Source organism: Gopherus flavomarginatus, unplaced genomic scaffold (genome assembly GCF_025201925.1).
Source record: "Gopherus flavomarginatus isolate rGopFla2 unplaced genomic scaffold, rGopFla2.mat.asm mat_scaffold_43_arrow_ctg1, whole genome shotgun sequence".
In the NCBI taxonomy this organism is placed as follows: domain Eukaryota; kingdom Metazoa; phylum Chordata; order Testudines; family Testudinidae; genus Gopherus; species Gopherus flavomarginatus.
Genome location: NW_026115085.1, coordinates 549,122 through 568,675, shown reverse-complemented (window position 1 = coordinate 568,675; position 19,554 = coordinate 549,122). Strand labels below are relative to the sequence as shown.

At 47.6% G+C, this 19,554-nt stretch overlaps 1 protein-coding gene across 1 annotated transcript in view; it reads right to left on the bottom strand.

Annotated features, from left to right (window-relative positions):
* The window catches only part of LOC127042430 (zinc finger protein 707-like), an 85,853-nt gene extending 68,291 nt beyond the window's left edge, over positions 1 to 17,562 (bottom strand). The window contains exon 1 of the mRNA XM_050935885.1: positions 17,557 to 17,562. The gene's annotated coding sequence lies outside the window, so the exon portion shown is untranslated. The remainder of the gene's footprint in view (positions 1 to 17,556) is intronic.
* Between the last annotated feature and the right edge of the window lie 1,992 nt (positions 17,563 to 19,554).

Below are 19,554 nucleotides of genomic sequence, written 5' to 3'. Positions count from 1 at the left end.
GACTGTGACATTATAATTGTTAGGCCTGAATAAAGATATAGCAGACAAAACCAGGTATGCCAACCTGACCAAAGTCAGGCTAACAGAGGTTTGTGGGTAATCCCTGAGTGGAAAACACTGAGAAGCAGCAGCATGTCTCACAAGCGCTGGGAAAAAGTGAGATAAGAGAGAAGCTGCATTCCTGGCATAGTACCAGATGTGCTGTGTTCGGGCAGCTCCTTCGAAGAACTGATAAGAGTCCTAGTTTCCCAGCCTCCTTGTTTTCGCTCCCTGGTTTTGTTCTTTGTTTGTTTTTAACTCCCCTACATTTCTAACTTTAGGCATGCATGTATACTAAAGGTGTCTAGTTTCTAGTTGTTAGAAGAAGGGGGTGGGTTGCTCCAGTGAATAATTTATGACGCGACGGAACTGTCTATATAGGCTTATACTAAGATGTAAAGAGCAGGCTGGTTCTCTCTGGAGACGAGCTGCTCTCTATTGATGCGTGCACTTGTCAATAAAGAGCTTTTGATCGGACCTTGCTGGTGTTGCCTGTCTCTCTCGCGGTCAGACAACGAACTTTGCCGTCTGGGATAGAGTCCCTGACATCTTTGGCGACTCCGCCGGGACCCGCCTGACTCTCCGGCGGGGGATCGGACCCTGAGGCAAAGCAGCGCGCATCCTCCAGTTTAGAGGAGCCTTGCCTGGTGATCTGATCTCTGCGTTGGCGATAAGGCGTGTTCTGTGAACCAGCTGAAACTCTTGGAAATCCAGCAACGTCCACCTACCCATTGAGTAGGGTCCAGGTTGTCGGGGTTAGGGTCCCTGACTACTTAGGTCTGGGTTAGAGTCCCAGTCCAGGTTTGCACAGGATCCAAGTTGTCTGGGTTAGAGTCCCAGCCTGGGTTTGAGTCTCAGTCCAGGTGTTCAAGTCCCTGGAGAGGTAAGCGAGCGCTCGACGTGGGGAGGTGGGGGTTAGAGTCCCTTTACCTCGACCCGGGGAGGAGGGGTTAGAGTCCCTTCATGAAGAGGGGTTAGAGTCCCTTCATTAAATGAGACAAGTTGGCAGTAAGTGCCCGGGGGATGCCCCGTTGTCTCTGATACTTAGAGATTGGAAAGAGATTTCTGAGACAGCTGATCTAGTTAAATTTAAGATGAGAAATCTGTGTTGGATCCAATGGCCATCATTTACCTTTCATTTGTCCCCAACTAGAGACTGGCCGGTGGGTGAAACCTTTTCCACAGATAGGAGGAACTCCTTAAGGGATATTTTGGTTGATCTTAGGCCGAGACAAATGGATTACTTGTTTGTATGGTATAATTATAAACCCATGGAGGGATGGGTAGCTTTTGAAGCTGTTTGTATGGAGAGCTCTTGTAAAAAAATCACCCACCATATGCACCAGAGCCGCACCGGGAGGAGGACAATTTTGTTCCTGTTCTTCCCCGTCTGATGGAGTGCAAGGATTCAAAAGCAGGTTAGGGACAGTTCAGGGACAGAGGAGAATCAAGGGGGAGCTCAGAGTGATGTTCCCTCATCTTCAGAGGAATCAGGCAGCCTCACCCCCTCTGTGCAGCCTCCAGCCAGCCTTTTGCAAACTTGGTCAGGGACTGCTTTTCAAACACCCCCAATATTACAGCAGCCCTTGTCCTTGCCCTTGTGGACCCCCACTAGGTTACTTAACTCCATGAGAGAGAATGTTTCTGAGACACCTCTGATATTACAAGCCTCATTGAGAACTTATCTGGTTCTACTGGTTGCTGGGGAACATGAAATGGTTTTACCCATACCCTGTTTGCAACTTCAAATTTGTTTAACTGGCTGTGCACTATGCCTCACTTATGAGACAATCCTGAGGCAGTGGAAAGAATGTTCTGCACAATCTTTTTCACTCATGTGCCCACTTGGGCAAATGTAAATCAGTTATTAGATACTCTCATGACAGAAGATGAAAGACAAAAAGTAAAAGAAAAATCTGCAGCTCATTTGAATGCACCTTGGCTAATTACTGACCCTAACTGGAATCCCAATAATCCAGCTCAAAAGACAAAGTTGGATGGATTTTTAAAAGCTGTTTTGAATGGCATTAGAGATGCAGGGGAGGCTACTCCAAATTGGAGCAAGGTGAGTGCTTGTGTTCAGCATCCAGATAAGCACCTCTCTGACTTTTGTGCTCGACTGATTTGTGAAGTTAAAAAGCATGGGAATTTAAATCCTGAAACTGATCATGGAAAGGAGATGGTTAAAATGGTTTTCATGTCACAATGTGCAAAGGATATTGCAAAAAGATTTAGAAAGCATCCAGATGGTACGCAAGGGAAAAGTTTGTCTGAAGTAGTTAGCATTGCTACTAGAATGTTTAATGGGAAAGAGAAAAAGAAAGAAAAAGACATAAGGAACGGGTTAATTTAAAAATCATCTTGGCCCCGGGATGGAAGGAGGGGGGTGCTCTGCGTTCAGGGTCAGGAATCGGCGCGGACTGTGCTTGGTGCAGGGAGGGGCTGCTTTCGGCCCCAGCTGGCTGTGAAGGAAAAAATATAGACAGAGGCGAAGCAAAGGAAATACAAGTTACAGAACTGAAATTACATTTGCAAAGCTTAACTGTCCAGTAAGATCCAACAGTGTGCCTTTGTGACCCTGGAGTCGGTGTGGCTTGGTGACACCAAAGAAGCCACAGGCAGCTGACCTGGACTGGAATCTCTGAAAGAGACGCCGCAGGAGATTCCAGGGTGTAAAAGAACAGCCCTCCCAAGAGCAGAAGCATGTTGGAAATTCTGGACAAGCTGTATACAGGATAATCTCCCTTCCACCTCTCCCCCTCCTCTGAACATTATACACAGAAGTGGCCAGTCTGGACGTACGTGTGTAAGTATGAAAGGAGCTTCGGGCTTGGGGCATTAATATTTTCCTGAGTGATGTGGGAGCATTCCCAACACTCTCCGTTGTTGTTTTATTATTTTATTAATGAAGCTTTAAAATTCAGTTATATGGTGTGTTTTCTTTATCTTCCCCCAACGATCCTGTAGTGTCAGCCTGATCATCTGACATGAGGGATAGATTGGTAACAGAAATTTGTCACAGTTTGGTGAGCAATTAAGAAGGGGGGAGCCCTGCAGAATTTACACCATCTATTTGTTTTACCCTTGTTATTTTGTGTTTGCTTTGCTTGGTACTGTTGGTGTTATATGCTGAGAACTGCATGAGTAAAAGTGAGTCCTAATAGGATAAGGAAACACTATCTGGTTCTGGTTCTGTTCTATTTAACCAGTTACTGTTGTTGTTTTTTTTCTCTGTTCATTTGGGTGTTAGGAGTGCGGGTGGAACTGAACCTCTTGTTCGTAATTCCTCGGAGTGGAAGCCATGTGTGCGAGACAGCTCTGAGGTTAAATTGAGATCCTTCTGTCCTGTCCCCTGTAGCGGTCAGTGTATAGAAGTGGGAAAGTCTGGCTTAGACTGTAATTCCCTCTGCTCTCTGTGTAATTCTCTTTTCTGTTTAAGTGTCAAACAGATGAATGAGTCTCTGGGTAAACCCTCTAAGAGTAGTCCTTCAAATTATATGTTAAGTAAATGGCCTTTGCCCAATGGGCCATGTGTCTTCGTCTAGGTGGCAAGCCTCATGAAGGAGGACTCGGGTAGTCTTGTGAGTAAGAATGTTTAAGGGAAGAGACCAGGAGGGGTGGGTGGCTAGTTGAGAAGCCCACCCTCCTAGCTAAACTGGTAGTGGAAGAAGTTGGTGCCTATGGAAGGGACGGTTCAGTGAGAAAAGCAGGATCGGGCCCAGGCGGGCAAGCAACAGACAGAGAGATTGGAAAACAGGTTGGAAAACTTCAAGGGTGTAGTGGAAGGAAGGAGTAAGTAAGTGTAAGCATGGGGATTTCAAATACCCAGAACTTACTTGGAATGGTGATTTGAGTTGATAAAAGTGGCTGTTGGGAGACAAGCAAGTGATTTAAGGGAGAGTGAGAAGTTAACTCTGTAGTTGCTGGAGGAAACAGCAGTTGAACTTTGTAAAAATGCTAAAGAGGAAAGTTCTTGGTGTCTTTGAAATGTTTGTAAATAAATTGAGGCAAAGAAATTGTTAATTGCAATCATTTAGAATTTAGTTAAATTAGCTGAAGAATGTATATAGTGCTATGTAATTGAAATTTTATTAGGCTGTAAGGGCACTATAAGTAGTGATGTTTTCTTTCAGTGTTTGAAAGCAAGAGTTAAAAGTAAAAAGCAAGCCAGAAAGCATCTGTATTCATGCAAATTATCTAACTGATAAGGTAGGGGCCACTGAAACCTGGGCTGCCTATGAAACACATAAAATATGGGATAATTCCTCTGTTTTTCCTGAAATCAACAAGGGTATTTGTCTATTTTAAGCAATGATTGTCTGCCCAGAAGGGGTAGACCTCTGTTTTTTTGTCTTTCAGATAATCAGAGAAAACTGATGCCAGCTAAACAGCATTCAACGTACCATGCATTTACTGGCACAATAGAAATTATGTTTTGTGTTCTATGTTCTGTCTTGTGGTGTTTGTCTTGTGGCCGGAATTTTTGTGTTTAATATTTTTATAAAATAATCTAGTTTAAAATCAAACAAAAAGGTTAAATTAAAATGCAGATACTTGTTTTGTTCAACTTGGAATACAAAGTGTTTAGATAAATCAGGAGAATGTGATATACTAAAGTCTAATGCATTTCCTTAAGTAAGGAAAAGAAACTTTATTGGTCAAATTGTTAATTGCAAAAATTGTTGTTAAAATTTGCATACCAACAGTCTTTGAAAGCAAGGAGCACAACCAGGACCCCTCAATCGAGTCCTTCTGGGGGTTCAGGAAGCTTAGTTCCCAGTTTGGGATTCCCTGAATTCCAACAACCCGGCTCCAAACCAAAACTGAACTAACTCCCTCCAGCCAGCCCCTTCCTTTATTCAGCTTCCTGGGCAAAGGTGCTGACCCCCTCCCCGCTGCCTAGTTAAAGTTACAGGCTTAGGTCCTGTCCCTCACCTAAAGTCACCCGCTGCTCTCCCAGTCCCCACACAGACAGTCCCCACTCCATCACAGTAATCCCCAGAGCAACAGGAAAGGGAGGGGGGAAGCTGTGAGACTCCATGTGCTGCAGCTTGCTGGGGCTGGGGGGCTGGCTGGCTGCTAGAAGGGGGTGCCACCTATGAATAGGGAAGAGGTGTGACCAGGGAGTAGAAGGCTTTGGCCCAGGTAGCACCCTCAGAAGACTTCCCCAGACAGGCTTAGGGATGCTGGTGTGACCTCGCCTGGCAGCCCCCAAAGATGGAACTGGGTGGACTAACTGGACAGGGCCCCTCTCTATCTGAAGCTGGGCAAGGGAGGTATGTGGATCCCACCAGAAGGTAAAATGGTAAGTAAGGAAGGGGAGGCTCTACTGGACCTGGACAGCTTCAGATACAGGACAGGAGGATTTCCACTTCTGAGCCATGAAAATAGAAATTGACTTTTCCTTTCCAGATGTATCTAATATTCATAAAGGGAATCTAGCCCCTGCCTTCCAGATCTGAACACCTCAAAATCAGGAGTGCTCTAGCTCAATTTGGGCAGCTGTTACTTCATTTCTCCCAAATCAAATATGCTGATCCACTGTCATTTACTGTAGAAAAAGTAGGAGAAAATTGAGCAACAAACGATGGGGTCTTCACAGTGCTAACGAGGGCTGGAATTGCTATTTTCAACAGCCATTACACTTTTTTTTTTAGTTTTGTTTGTTTAAAAGGAAGACAGTGATATTGCACTGGCAAATTCCCCATAGAAACAAAGAATGGAACAAAAGAATAATAAAGGCACCTCAACTTTCCTCATTTATGTAGGACGGTCTTATTAGATGGATCCAGACATCTTCCAATCACAGAAGCTGATAATTGTTCCACTTTACTGCAGTTCTGTAACCATGCAGGAACCTAGAGGAGGAAAGTGTCTAACTCCAGAGCCTGCAGCTGCCTAGGGCCAGTGCTGAGGATTTAGAGTCCCTAGTGCTGCCCTTGCAAGGTTCAAGCATGCTCAGCCTTGGCATTGCCTCCGCTCCTGCGGCTAGTAGCTGCAGCTGTCTAAGGCTGGCCTCTGGCAGTTGCCCCATGGCTGTAGCTAGAGAAACTACAAGTGGCTCTATGACTCCTGGGGCCATAAAGCTAGAGCACCTAAAGACACTGGAGTTAACCTCAAGGAACAGAGGTCACCAGTAGGAAAGGAATGTCGGGGGAGCAGGGAAGGCGGGAGCAGGTCAGGCTTGCAGAGGGAGCTTCCAGCTGGTTGGGAGCATGTCCAAAGTAGAAAGGAAACAAGTATGGGGAGAGGTGGTGGTGACCAGGTAGCAGACTAGCACGTAGATGGGAGCAGAGGGAGAGACGCTGGTGTCTTCAGATTCCCAAGGGCTAAGTCCTCACTTTGGGGAAATGGTGTTTGCAGGTGGCTTGCTCACATGGCAGGATGGGGGCTGAGGGAGGGATCTGTCAGAACTGATCAGGTGTCTGCTGGCTTTAGGACTTTGAGCTGAGACTAGGACCACATGCAGTGACTGGTGACATGGGGGGGTACTGGAGACATGGCTAGAGAAGGTCTGAATGAGAAAAGAGATAAATCTGTGGGGAGTTTCCTTGGTCACTATGAAAGTTCTGCTCACTGTGGACACTGGTAAACCCACATGGGTGTACAGCTCAATAAGAAAACCCGCGGGCTGAGGGAGCTGTGTATGGCAATGCATATAGTCATGGAGAGGTGTGTGATCAAAATGAAAAATGTCTCTGAGGTTCAGTACCGGGTATACGAAGGCACCAATGGCACTGCCCCACCAGGCCCACACTCGGAGCCCACAGTGACTATATTGGGGCCCACAAATATGTTTGGTGCCAGGGCCAACAAAAGGTTAATCCAGCCCTGACTGCCTGAGCACTATTTCAGCCTCACATTTTTGGGTGGAACTCCCACAGTGAGAGCTGCAGAGCACTCCCCCGCAACACACACGCACACACTCGTCCTGGTGTTGGGAGGGGAACAGGAGAAAGGACAAAAGAAGAGATGAAGAGAAAGGAGGGAGGGACAGGTGGATGGAGGAAAAGGTGAAACACAAAGGACAAACCCTAATGTCCCCATGATTCTAAGGGACAAAATCCCAGGTACGGAATAAAATTCTGCCTCCTTAAGCTCATGTTTTCCATGCCTAGAATTCAACTCTCACCAGATGGATCAGACTGAACAGGTTTCACACCTCCAGGAGGCTCTTACCTTCTAAAGAGGGACGGCTGTTTTCTAGTAAAATCACTACAAGGGAAGGAGAAAACTGGAAAGAGGTTTCTCCTGGCACTCACGTCCGTGAACCCGAATACTCTCTCAGTCCTCAGACAGAGACCTGGAGAAGGAGACTTGCTGAAGCAAAGCCACAGGGGTCTCTGAGGTTTCCCTAGCCCCTGGCCCCTGACTGATGTCAGGATCTCTCTGTGAGGTCACCACCTGCTCACCAATAGTCTTTGACCAATAGTGTGAGGTCCTGCAAAAGGCCTTTGTGATGTCACTGCCACACCCCGCCCTTGCTGTGCCAATGTCCTGCCCCTGGCCAGGCACTTTGGAGCTTTGAGCTACTCCCTGTGGATCACCTCACTCAAGGAGCTTTTCTATAGAGCATCCTCAGATGTCTAAGCACACGAGTGCCATGGCAATGAACTGACACACATGGCACCAAGATGAGATCATTAGTAGACTAACCTATAGGAGAAGGACACCCCAGCATTAGTAGGGGAGAAATCCCTACTGAACATGCATTACACCTAGCAGCCCCTGCGTGGGGTCGGGCAGGGGCTGCGGAGGGCGGAGACCTGGGAAAGGGATGGATGGAAAATGTCTGTGCAGCCGGGACATGGCCGGGGGGCGAGGGGAGAAGAGCAGGTGACCCCTGAGGAGCGGGGAGAAAAAGGGAGGGCTGAGATCCCCTCGGAATTACCACTGCCCCCTCCGTGGAGACCCCCCTCCTCTCCTGTCCTGCCCCCTTTCTCCCTAGAGAGCAACAAGCAACATCCAGGCTGACACCCCCTTCCCTCAAACCCCTGAGAAGTTCCCTGTTCCCCTCCCCCCATTGTGCCCCATTTTCTCTCCCCTTTGCCAATGGCCAGTTCAGATCTCAGGTTTGGGGTGTTTCCCCCCATTTTCACCTGCAGTGATTTGTCCTTGTGTAGGTGGGAAATGGTTCCCCCGAGTGCTTTCTGAACTGGGCAGAGGCTGGGGGGGGCCTGAGACAGGGACACCTCTGGGCTGGGCTGGGGGGGCCACTCTCTGCTGGCAACAGGGCGTGGGAAGGGCCAGGAAGGGGAGGGGGGAGCAAGTGTCCCCCATAGAGAGGGTCCAGCCCCAGGCTGCTACCAGTAGCACATTCCTATCCTGGTCGGGGGGGGAGGGGCTTTCTCCAGCTGGGACCTGCCCCCTAGGCAGCCCCAGGCTCTGACCGCACCAGCCCCGCCTGGAGCCCCCAGTGAGTGAGAGACCCCGGAGGGGGAGGAGGAGGGAGCACTGGGCCCTGACAGGAAAGTGACTCTCTCCCCTCAGATCTTGGTGTTTTCCTCTCATGTTATCAAATATGCAGTTTGTGACACAATTTCTTTGCAAATCTCAAAGATTCAAATAAAATAACCTAAACATTTGCCCCACTTCTCTCTAGTTGTCTATTTCTAATTGAATATGCCCTGAGATTTTCCTGTCTCTAATTATAAAATAATAAGAAAATCTCAGATTTACACCTTTTCTCAGATTATTGAACACAAAATGTTTGCAAATGTTGCCCATTTCCTCTTTATTCATTTATCAAGTATTCATGTGAAACACTCAGATTTTACCTCCTATCAACAACTGATATAAAATCCCTCTGATTTTCCACTTTCCTCTCTATAATTTGCAAAATGGATCCAAAATCTCTGATTTCCACCCTTTGTCTTTCATTTCTGAACACTGATCTGAAAGCTCAGGTTTTCCCTCTGTGTCATTATCAAATGTCAATTAACAATCCTCTCAAGTTTTGTGCTGTTCCTTATGTTTCTAAATCCCAAAAACTTCTTCCTTCGGGGGAACCTGTTGCCCTGAGTCGCTCTCCATTCTGGATGTTGCAGGGGATTATATTTCCCAGTGATTGTCTTTCCCCTCTCCTTTGAGGATCATTTGTTCCCTCTTTTAGCTAAAGAAAGAGACCAGCCTGATATTTAATACACATCAAAGCCGGAGGCCTCCCCCTGTTTGGGGATCAGTGGTTCGCAGCTGGTAGTGGGAGAGTTGGCTGGCCCCTTTTCTTTTCTCCAGCTGGCACAGGATGAGGGGGTCACTCTGAGTGCAGCATGTCTTGAGAAGTATCCCAAACCACAAGACAAATGGTCTCTGTGAAGGGTTGCTTCCCACAGTGCTAAGATGTAGCCACCTCTGGCAGGATCCATGGTGGCTACTATTTGCTAGTGACAGGCCACGGAAATTTCTTACCTATTTTGCCCCTCCATGCCAGGCCTGCACAACATAAGGCCCACCGGGCAACGTGCAGCCCGTGAAGTCTCACTGTGCGTCCCGCAGCCGGGAATCAAAGGGCTCTGGGCTGCCCGTAGCCGCGGGGAATCCAAACCCCTTTAAAGTTCAGCCGCGGCCGGGATTCAAAAGGTTCTGAGCTGCCGGCAGCCGCAGGGAGCCCAGAGCTCTTTAAATCTCAGCCGCGGCCAGGATTTATAGGGCTCTGGGCAGGCGGGCGGGGAGCTCAGAGCTCTTTAAATCCCAGCCACCAGGGCCGGCTTTAGGCCAATTTAACCAATTCCCTTGAATCGGCCTCGCTCCTAAGAGGACCCCGCACCCAAGCCCCAGTACCAGCAAAAGCCAGTGCGCTGTACCAGGGTGGCCCAGTTTCCCCAGGGGGCAATTTAAAAGGCCTGGGGCTCCCAGCAGGGGCTGGAAGCCCAGGCCCTTTAAATTGCCACTAGAGCCCTGCTGCTGGAGCCCTGGGGTATGGCTGCGGGGCTCTGGGGGCTATTTAAAAAGTCTAGGACTCCCATTGCTCCTACCTCCCCGGCCCTTTAAATAGCCACTGGAGCCCCGCCGCTTCTCCAGGGTTCCCGCGGCTATTTACAGAGCTGGGGCAGTGGAAGCAGGGGCGCCCCGGGCCCTTGAAATAGCCCCCAAGCCCCAGGCTGCTGCTGCTACCCTAGTGGGAGAGGGGGAAGGAGGAGGAGGAGAAGGAGGCACTCACCATAGAGGATGGGCTGTACCCCCTGTACCTGCACCCCCTGCGCTGCCTGCAGCCAGCCCGTCCCCAGCCAGCCCCTGCTGCACCCCCTGCCCACACCAGCCCCGCACGTCCTGCCCTGCTTGCACCAGTTCCTGCCTGCAGCCTGCCCATCTCCAGCCAGCCCCACACCCCCTGCCTTGCCTTCAGCCCTGCACCAACCCCTGTCTCCAGCCAGCCCTGCACCCCCTTCCCTGTCTCCAGCCAGCCTCTGCCACACTGCCTGCCCTGCCCGCACCAGCCCTGCACCCCCTGCCCTGTCTCCAGCCAACCCCTGCCATACTGCCTGCCCTGCCCGCACCAGCTCTGCACCCCCTGCCCTGTCTCCAGCCAACCCCGTACCCCCTGCCTTGCCTTCAGCCCTGCACCAACCCGTCTCCAGCCAACCCCTGCCACACCCCGCTGCCTGAAGCCAGCCAGTCCCGCACTCCTTTGTCTCCAGCCCTGCCAACCCATGCCGCACCCTCCCTGTGGCCCTGCCTGAAGCCAGCCAGCCCACCCCACACCTCTTGTCTCCAGCCTGCCCCACACCCCTTGCCCAGCCTGCAGCCAGACCCTACCTCTCGCATCCTCCCCCTCCCCCACCTCCAGCCAGCCCCATGTTCACTGGTGCCCTGCAGTTCCGAGGGAAGTAACCCTGCACACCTGCTTCAATGAGATGGGCAGGGAGCAGCTGGGACCCACACATGTGCACCCTAGCACACCCTAAGGGAGTGGCAGAGCTCATTTCTAGTTCAGACCCATCTTTTTAAAAAAGAACTTTTAGGTAGGGTTAACATACATCTGTACTTTCCCGGACATGTCAGGCTTTTTGGTTCTTAAATCGCCATCTGGGAGGAAAATACGGACGTATGGTAACCCTACTGGTACAAAAAATACATACTGTGGCAGAACTTTTTATAGGGAACCGGTTGTTAAGAACTGAAAGGCTTTTTTTTCCCCAGTCATCCCTGCGGGGCCCCGCACTTCCTAAAGCCGGCCTGCCAGCCACGGCCGGGATTCAAAGGGCTCTGGGCTGCTCGCAGAGATTCCCGGCCGCAGCTGAGGTTTAAAGGTCTCAGGGCTCCCCACCGCCACGGGCAGCCCAGAGCCCTTTGAATCCCGGCAGCAGCTGAGATTTAAAGGGCTCAGGGATCCCTGTGGCTGCAGGCAGCACAGAGCCCTTTGAATCCTCGGCGGCAGCTCCAGGGGATGGAGTGAGGCTGGGATTTCAAGGGCTCAGGCTCCCCTCAGCAGCAGGAGCTCTGGGACCTTTAAATCCCTGCCCCAGCCCTGAAAAGCTCCGGGTTCCCCCAGTCGTCAGAGCCCCAGGCCCTTTAATTTGACCCTGAGAGCTCCCAGCCACCTCTTTGGCTGGGAGTCCCTGGTTGATTTAACATCAAGTAACACCTCCCCACCACCAACCTTCCTTTTTGACCCACAGCTGTTTTGGTGGGGCGGCGCTGGGGAAGGAGGATTTGTTTCTGCAAGACTGGGCGGGGTGTTTCCACCAGGCTGGGAGGTCCTGAGTGGGGGGTGTTTCCGCAGGGCCGGGGGGTTTCGGTCCTCAGCTGTTTTCTTTGGAGCATTGTGGCCCTCGCTGTTTTACTCAAAGTACTGTACAGGAACTTTTCAGGGGGATTAAGGCAAAATGCCACATTTATTAGTAATACAGGTATCAATTAATACTCTATGATATGCACATGAGATATATATCACAGTCATGCATTCACGCACACACACAGACATAAACACACTCCGTCTTGCTGTTGTTACCAACTAGTTGCTCCCCTTAACTGCACTGGCCAGGTGAGTTAGATGGGGGAGGGGTGGAGCCGGGCTTCTACCGATCCAAATCAATGGTCCGATGGTGACAAGACGAGATCCGGGGTCCTTCTGCAAGACACCTCGCATTTATAGCAGCTTCCCTCTTATGCAAATCTAGACCAGATTCAAAATCTGGGTCTGCGTCCGTTGGTCTTTGTGCTGCTTTTCTCTGGGTGTTGTCCCAATGCTGCTCAAAGAGGGTGTTTTCTAAAGAAGGTGCTAGCTTCTATCATAACCTTAGTCCCAGATTTGGACCTTAGCGTCCAAAATATGGGGGTTAGCATGAAAACCTCCAAGCTTAGTTACCAGCTTGGACCTGGTACTTGCTGCCACCACCCAAAAAATTAGAGTGTTTTGGGGCACTCTGGTCCCCCTGAAAAACCTTCCCTGGGGACCCCAAGACCCAAATCCCTTGAGTCTCACAACAAAGGGAAATAATCCTTTTTCCCTTCCCCCCTCTCTGTTCCCAGTCCTGGAAACAAAAGTACTTTCCTATTCCCCCAGAGGGAATGCAAAATCAGGCTAGCAAATCCAACACACAGATCTCCCTTGCTTTCTTCCTCCCACCAATTCCCTGGTGAGTACAGACTCAATTTCCCTGAAATTTCCCAGTAAAGAAAACTTCAACAGGTCTTAAACGAAAGCTTTATATAAAAAAGAAAGGAAAAATACATACAAATGGTCTCTCTGTATTAAGATGACACAATACAGGGTCAATTGCTTAAAAGAATATTGAATAAACAGCCTTATTCAAAAAGAATACAAATCAAAGCACTCCAGCACTTATATTCATGCAAATATCAAAGAAAAGAAACCATATAACTTACTAGCTGATCTCTTTGTCCTTACACTTAGAAACAGAAGACTAGAAAGTAGAAACTACTTCTCCAAAGCTCAGAGAAAGCAGGCAGACAGAAAACAAAGACTCAGACACAAACTTCCCTCCACCCAGAGTTGAAAAAAATCCGGTTTCCTGATTGGTCCTCTGGTCAGGTGCTTCAGGTGAAAGAGACATTAACCCTTAGCTATCTGTTTATGACAGGCCATCAATATGTCTGCTCTTCTTTATTGGGCCCACTTGACAAGTTGTATTGTCCTTTGCTCTGGCTCCCATTCCCTCTTCAACTGTTGTAGCTGTCTGGAGGTGGGTGTCTTCCAAGCCTCACTCATTCACACCTCATTCAGTCAATAGAGCAATTGATTACAGAGTGCGGGGGAAGATCTTATTCTACTTCTAGCAAAAAGGCACATGTTTTCTTTTACTTTAACTATACTATCCTTAGGGGCTATAACATTTGATACAAAGTTTTCTACCAATTCTCTATATAGGGATCTAATACAAAGTTGTATGAAAATAGAGAGGCACAATGCCAAGTCATATGAATTACAAAATAACATCATGCCGGATGCAATGTCATAAAGATAAAGATACTTAATACAAAATAACACAATGCAACGTTATAAAGATTTATAGAGATAGTTAATACAGAGATTTCTCTACATCACCACTTTACGAGTTGTGCAGGCCTGCTGACGGCATTCGCGGGGCTTCTTGCTCGTGTGGATTCTCTGATGCTGAATAAGGTGAGAGCTGCGATTGAAGGTTTTCCCGCACTCACTGCATTCATAGGACCCCTCCTGTGTGTGGATTCTCTGATGCCGAATAAGGTGTGAGCTGCGACTGAAAGTTTTCCCGCACTCACTGCATTCAGGAGGGAGAGGATAGCTCAGTGGTTTGAGCATTGGCCTACTAAACCCAGGGTTGTAAGTTCAATCCTTGAGGGAACCATTTGGGAATTGGTCCTGCTTTGAGCAGGGGGTTGGACTAGATGATCTTTTGAGGTCCTTTCCAACCCTTATAAGCTAGGATTCTATGATAGGATCTCTTCCCTGTGTGGATTCTCTGATGCCCAATAAGGTGCGAGCTGCGACTGAAAGTTTTCCCGCACTCATTGCATTCACAGGGCCTCTCCCCTGTGTGGATTCTCTGATGTTGAGAAAGGCCTGATCTGTAAGTGAAGTTTTTCCCACACTCAGCACATGTATTTTTTTTGCTTTTCCCTGCAGATTTCCTGCTGTATTCTGGTTTCCTTAAGGCCCTTCTGAGTTCCCTGACAGGAAATAAATTTATCCATTTTCTCCCCTGGCTGGTTTCCCTGCTCTTTTTCTGGTCTGTGCTGAACCTCACACGTCATTGCATCACCTGCTGTGATAGAGACAGAAACCTCAAACAGGGATGGAAAGGGGAAGGCCAAACCAAAACAAGTGCTGGAGAGAGGACAAATAAAAATCAGGAACTCAGCTCCCCCCAACAGGAGAGAGGAGGGGATCAATTCAGCCTTCACATCCCATCCAACTTCACAGGGGGAAGGGAGAAAGCTACTGCCCGGTGTCTGCTAGCATCTATAGGAAGCCTTGAGCTATATTTACCCTGCGGATGCGACCCCTGCTATGGACAATAATGAACTGAGAGACTTCCCAAGAGCTTTGTAGGGCATCCTAGATGTTTCCTTCAGGCACTTACAGATTCTGAGTTGGTTTAATGTTTCCTCATCTGTGCGGGGAGATCTCAGGATCTCTCTTTCCTCTGAACCCTGGAGCTCTGGGACCCATGGCTCTTCCCCTTGTTCCAGCTGGGAGATCATATCACGTTGGAAAACCAGAAACTCCGCTCAGATGAAAGAAAACAAAGGAGTTCAGTTGATTTCATACATCTTGATCATCAAAAACATTCTGTTAATTTATCTTCAGTGCTTAGTGTGACCTAGTGTGCCTGGGGCAGTCCTCACTGAAAATGCCAAGGTCAGAGCAGGCTGAAAAAGGGAGAGCAGATGCTCCCCATACTGGTGGTTAACACTGAAGTTAAACTCACTGACCAGTCACAAACTGTGTTTCTGATCCCACACACTGGTTAACGAGACTCTGAAAAAAGAAATCACACGGCCCCCTTTATTGCATGACAGTTCTCTGACTCCTAATCAGCAACTAGGTCCCGTACAGTGAGAGGTTATTTAAAAACTCTGCTCACTGTGATACAGCATGGCCAGAGGGCAGCAGGAGAGTGATCCTAATTGGATCCAGGAAGTGGGTGGGTAGAAGGTTAGCCACATTACCCAGGTTTGGATCTCATCCAAAATACCATGCTGCCAGCCAATCCTTTAGCAATTAAACTAAATGTTTAGAAGAAAGAACAAATGAAAGAATGAAGTTAAATTCCATCCTTCCAGACAATTCTTTAGCATCTAAACTAAAGGTTTAAAAGAAAGAAAGACAGAAAGAATTTAAATGGAAAAGCAGTCAGATACATTCCAAAATGGATATATCAGGTTCTTAGCAGTATTGGTGAGTTGCTGGCTTGAAAGTCTGTCTGGAACGCATCCACAGCTTGGATGGGTCATTCAGTCCTTTGTTCCAGGGTTCAGTTTGTAGAGAAGTTGCTCCAGAGGTAGGAAGGGGGATTGAAGACAAGATGGAGATGATGCAGCTGCGCTTTATATTCCTTTTGCCATGTGGCTTGTACTTCCTGTGTCCCAAACACAAGCTTCACAGCACATGGCATGGAAAAGCTTTGGAGGTTTCATTACACAGGCAAACCCCGGCATGTCTTGCTGACTCAATAGGTGTGTCCCCTTGGTCCATAGGTTCATTGTACAGCTGATGACCCTCAATGGGCCATCAAACATGCTAGGCAATGTTGATGCCAATATGTCTGGGGGTGTCACCCAGAAAAACTGCACAAGTCTGGAAATACAGATATACCTTACATATCTGTAACTCACAATACAAAGGTGATAGAAACATAGAAACAAAATTATCATACTTGGCAAATCATAACATTTTCACTGACACTTTACATGGCATACCTAGCATGATTCTTTCCAATTTTATCAGATTATATTATTTTATTATTAATACCAAAGTGTCTCACAATTTCATGCAGTCTCACACTTGCTAAACTAGTGAATTCCCAGGACCAGTTCCCCAGGTCCTTGAAGATGCCAAACATTGTGCTTATGAGGGATTGAAATACCCACATATCTGCTGGGAACACACACACAGACACTGTGTCAATCTGTACCCCTGTGTTCACTCTTCTAGAAAATTATGATCAATTTTGTACCCAGTATGGCTTGTGAGGTATCATTAGAAAAACGCATAACCTACTGAATATTATCCTCCTGTTAAAATGTGTAGTAACACTGTATGTAAAATTGTGAGATTTTACAGTATGATATTAAGAAAAAGTTACAGCTCTGGGGAACACCCACAGACCAGTTCCTCAGAGACAGCAAGGCAAACAGCTGGTCAAACAGCCATTCTCCTGCAGCGGGAAGGTGTGAAGACATTAAGGGCTGGTCTACACTACGGGGGGAAATCGATCTTAGATACGCAAATTCAGCTACGTGAATAACGTAACTGAAGTCGAATATCTAAGATCGGATTACTCACCCATCCTCACCGCGCGGGATCGATGTCCGCGGCTCCCCCTGTCAAATCAGCAACTCCGTTGGGGTTGGTGTTGTTCCGGAATCGATATAAGCGCGCTCGGGGATCGATATATGGCGTCTAGATGAGACGCCATATATCGATCCCCGAGCAATCGATTTTAACCCGCCGATACGGTGGGTAGTCTAGATGTAGCCTTACATTCCATCACAGGGACCTATTGAGGCTGTTGTGGAAAACGACCACAGGATTAATATTTGAATCAGCTCAGCCTGAGGCTCTTTTCTTGGTTACAAGCACGCAGGGGGCGACAGCTATTGGAATACTGTTCCTGAGCTAAAAATCACACAAGCCTTTTACAGCTTAAAACCACAAACAATGACACATACGTTGCACGTTAATTTCCTTATTTGGAATATATTGCAAAATATGATGCAGGTCAAAAGCAAGCTGAACAATCAGTTTTCCATATTTGGCCTTTCCTGTTATTTTTATTACACCTGGTGATATGGGAGCAAGACTCTCCATGTCTCAAGAAATGTCACTACCAACCTAGGCCATTTTCACATGCTGGGGTGCAATCCAGATCGGCGAGGAGTTGTGTCATCTGTAATCCTGGGTGAGATTCAGTGTTCTGCTGCTGGAGCTCCCCTGTCTGGATACTCCCAGCCAGCGTTCAAGGACGCACTGAGTGTCTGTATGATAAGTAACCCTGGACTGGCAGCTCTGACTCCAGCCGCCTGCTTGTTACACCCCAAGCACATTCTGGTTTGGGTAGAGAAGGCTCAGGGTTTGAGAGAAGGCTGGGGGTAGGAAGCTTCTGTTCATTATGCTGGACCTAACCCCAGTTTTACTTGAGTAAAGAGGAGATATTTGACATTGTGTGATGCTGCTCCTGTGCTCTGTTCCCAAAGTGTTCTGCAGCAGAGGAGGGTCTCTGGTAGTATGTATGTTACTGGCCTATTGGGGTGATGCTGAAACAGGACAGGGTACAGATGGCATTGTGGGGGTGGCATGAACCTTCACTCTTCATTTCCCCTTCCAAGAACAGAAGGGACAGGAATCCTTACCCAGCAAGACCATCGTCTCATAGTTCCCCTGCATGACATCTCTGTAGAGGGCTCTCTGAGTGGGGTCCAGCAGAGTCCCCTCTTCCCTGGAGAAATACACAGCCACCTCCTCGAAGGTCACCGGCCCCTGAAAGAGCAGGAGTCCAATACTCAGTACCTGCTGACCCACTCACAACCCCACTATTCACGGAACAGCAGCACCAGGGAAATGGAAGCTCCGGGAGGCACATGTTAACAGAGTCCCACCCCACCTTGCTTACAGCAGCCAGGAGGCATCAGAGGGTAGAAAGAGAGAACCTTTGTGTCTCCCATCTGACAGACAGAAGCAGGGTCTTCACATTTATCACATAGCTACTAGCCAGAGCTTAATATAGGAGATGGGGCTGTCTCTGGACCCTGATAGTGGCTCCCTGGTAGGAATCCAAGCACTCTCCAAATAAAATATATGGAAGAAAGGGGAAGTCAATCATAAAGAATAGAAGTTAGAAGGTCAGAATTGTAGTGCCCATTAACAAAGGTTTAGAGAAAATAGAGCCTATCAAACTAACGGGATATCCTTATTGGATGAGATCAAAAGTTTGGTTGCAGCTAATAGTATTGATGTAATATACCTAAACTTCCGTAAGGGACATGACTTGATTAGCACAATATTTTTACTAAAAAAAAACTAGAATGATACAAAATAAACACGGCATACATTAAATAGATTAAAAACTCTGATAGTAAATGGGGAACCATGATCGAGTGGATTTCTTTCTAGCAGGTTCCTGCAGGGATTGGTTCTTGGCCCTGTGCTATTTAACATTCTTATCCATGACTTAGAAGAGAGTACAAAATCATCACTGATAAAGTTTACAGTTGCCACAAAGATTGGGGTTGGTGGTAATTAATGAAATGTCAGTAGATTCAGGCTCCATCGCTGAGAGTCTGGGAAGTTGTCCCAGCCCTGGCTGGAGGGTTATTTCCTGTTCCACAAAGAGGGGAAGTTCCATTCCCAACTCCTGTGCCTTGAAATTAGGACCTATCTGACACTACACCCCCATATTCATCATAGTGGTATGATTATAATATGGTTAGGACATAATTATGATCTATTTTGTAGAAGATGCATCATGTGTGGTGTCACTGGAAAAGTTCTGATTTGCTGAATATGATTATCCTATTTGTGTGCACATATCATGTTCGTATCTGAAGTTATGGATATTGACTCTGTATCTGTATTTCAAATGTGCTTACTCTGGGTAACACCCACAATGAGCCTTTCAGGTACAACAATGAAGAAGCCAGACAGTGCTGATGGCTCAACAAAGACAATGGACTGTGGAAGAGCTTAGCCTTCCTGTGAATGTTTCAGCCAGCCTATGAGTCATGGCTACTATGACTCAGCAGGGCCTGTGACCAGACCACATGACACTAAACTCCATTTTAGTAGCTGTATTTTTCCACAAACTGGACTAGGAACTGAGTTTGGAACAAAAGGTTCCCACCATATGGAAAAGCTACATAAGGTGGGGTGTGACATCATCTCTTGGCCTCATTCTCCACACAAGAGAACTTCTGGAAACACCTGAGAAACAAAAACGGATGTGGGGGAAGTGCTGCTCCCAGGATCAAGAGATTTCTAGCTTGTGTATGGAAACTTGGGGGACTGCTTGTACCATCAGTCAGGGTGAGAAATTGCTAATTCAAATTCTATCCATCTAGCATGTTAGACTTAGTCTGAGTTTTGGTTATTTGCTAAATAATCTGCTTTGATCTGTTTGTTATCACTTATAATCACTTAATCTATCTTTCTGCAGTTAATAAACTTGTTTGATGCTTTATCTTAACCAGCGTATTTTGAGTGAAGTGTCTGGGGAAAATCTCAGCTTGTTGTGCACATCTGTCCCATATCGAGGGGAAGGGGAACTACATTAATGAGCTTGTATTATAGAGATCCCTGTGCACTATAAGATGGTATCATTCTGGATTTATACTACAGCAAGTGTGCAAGGTTGG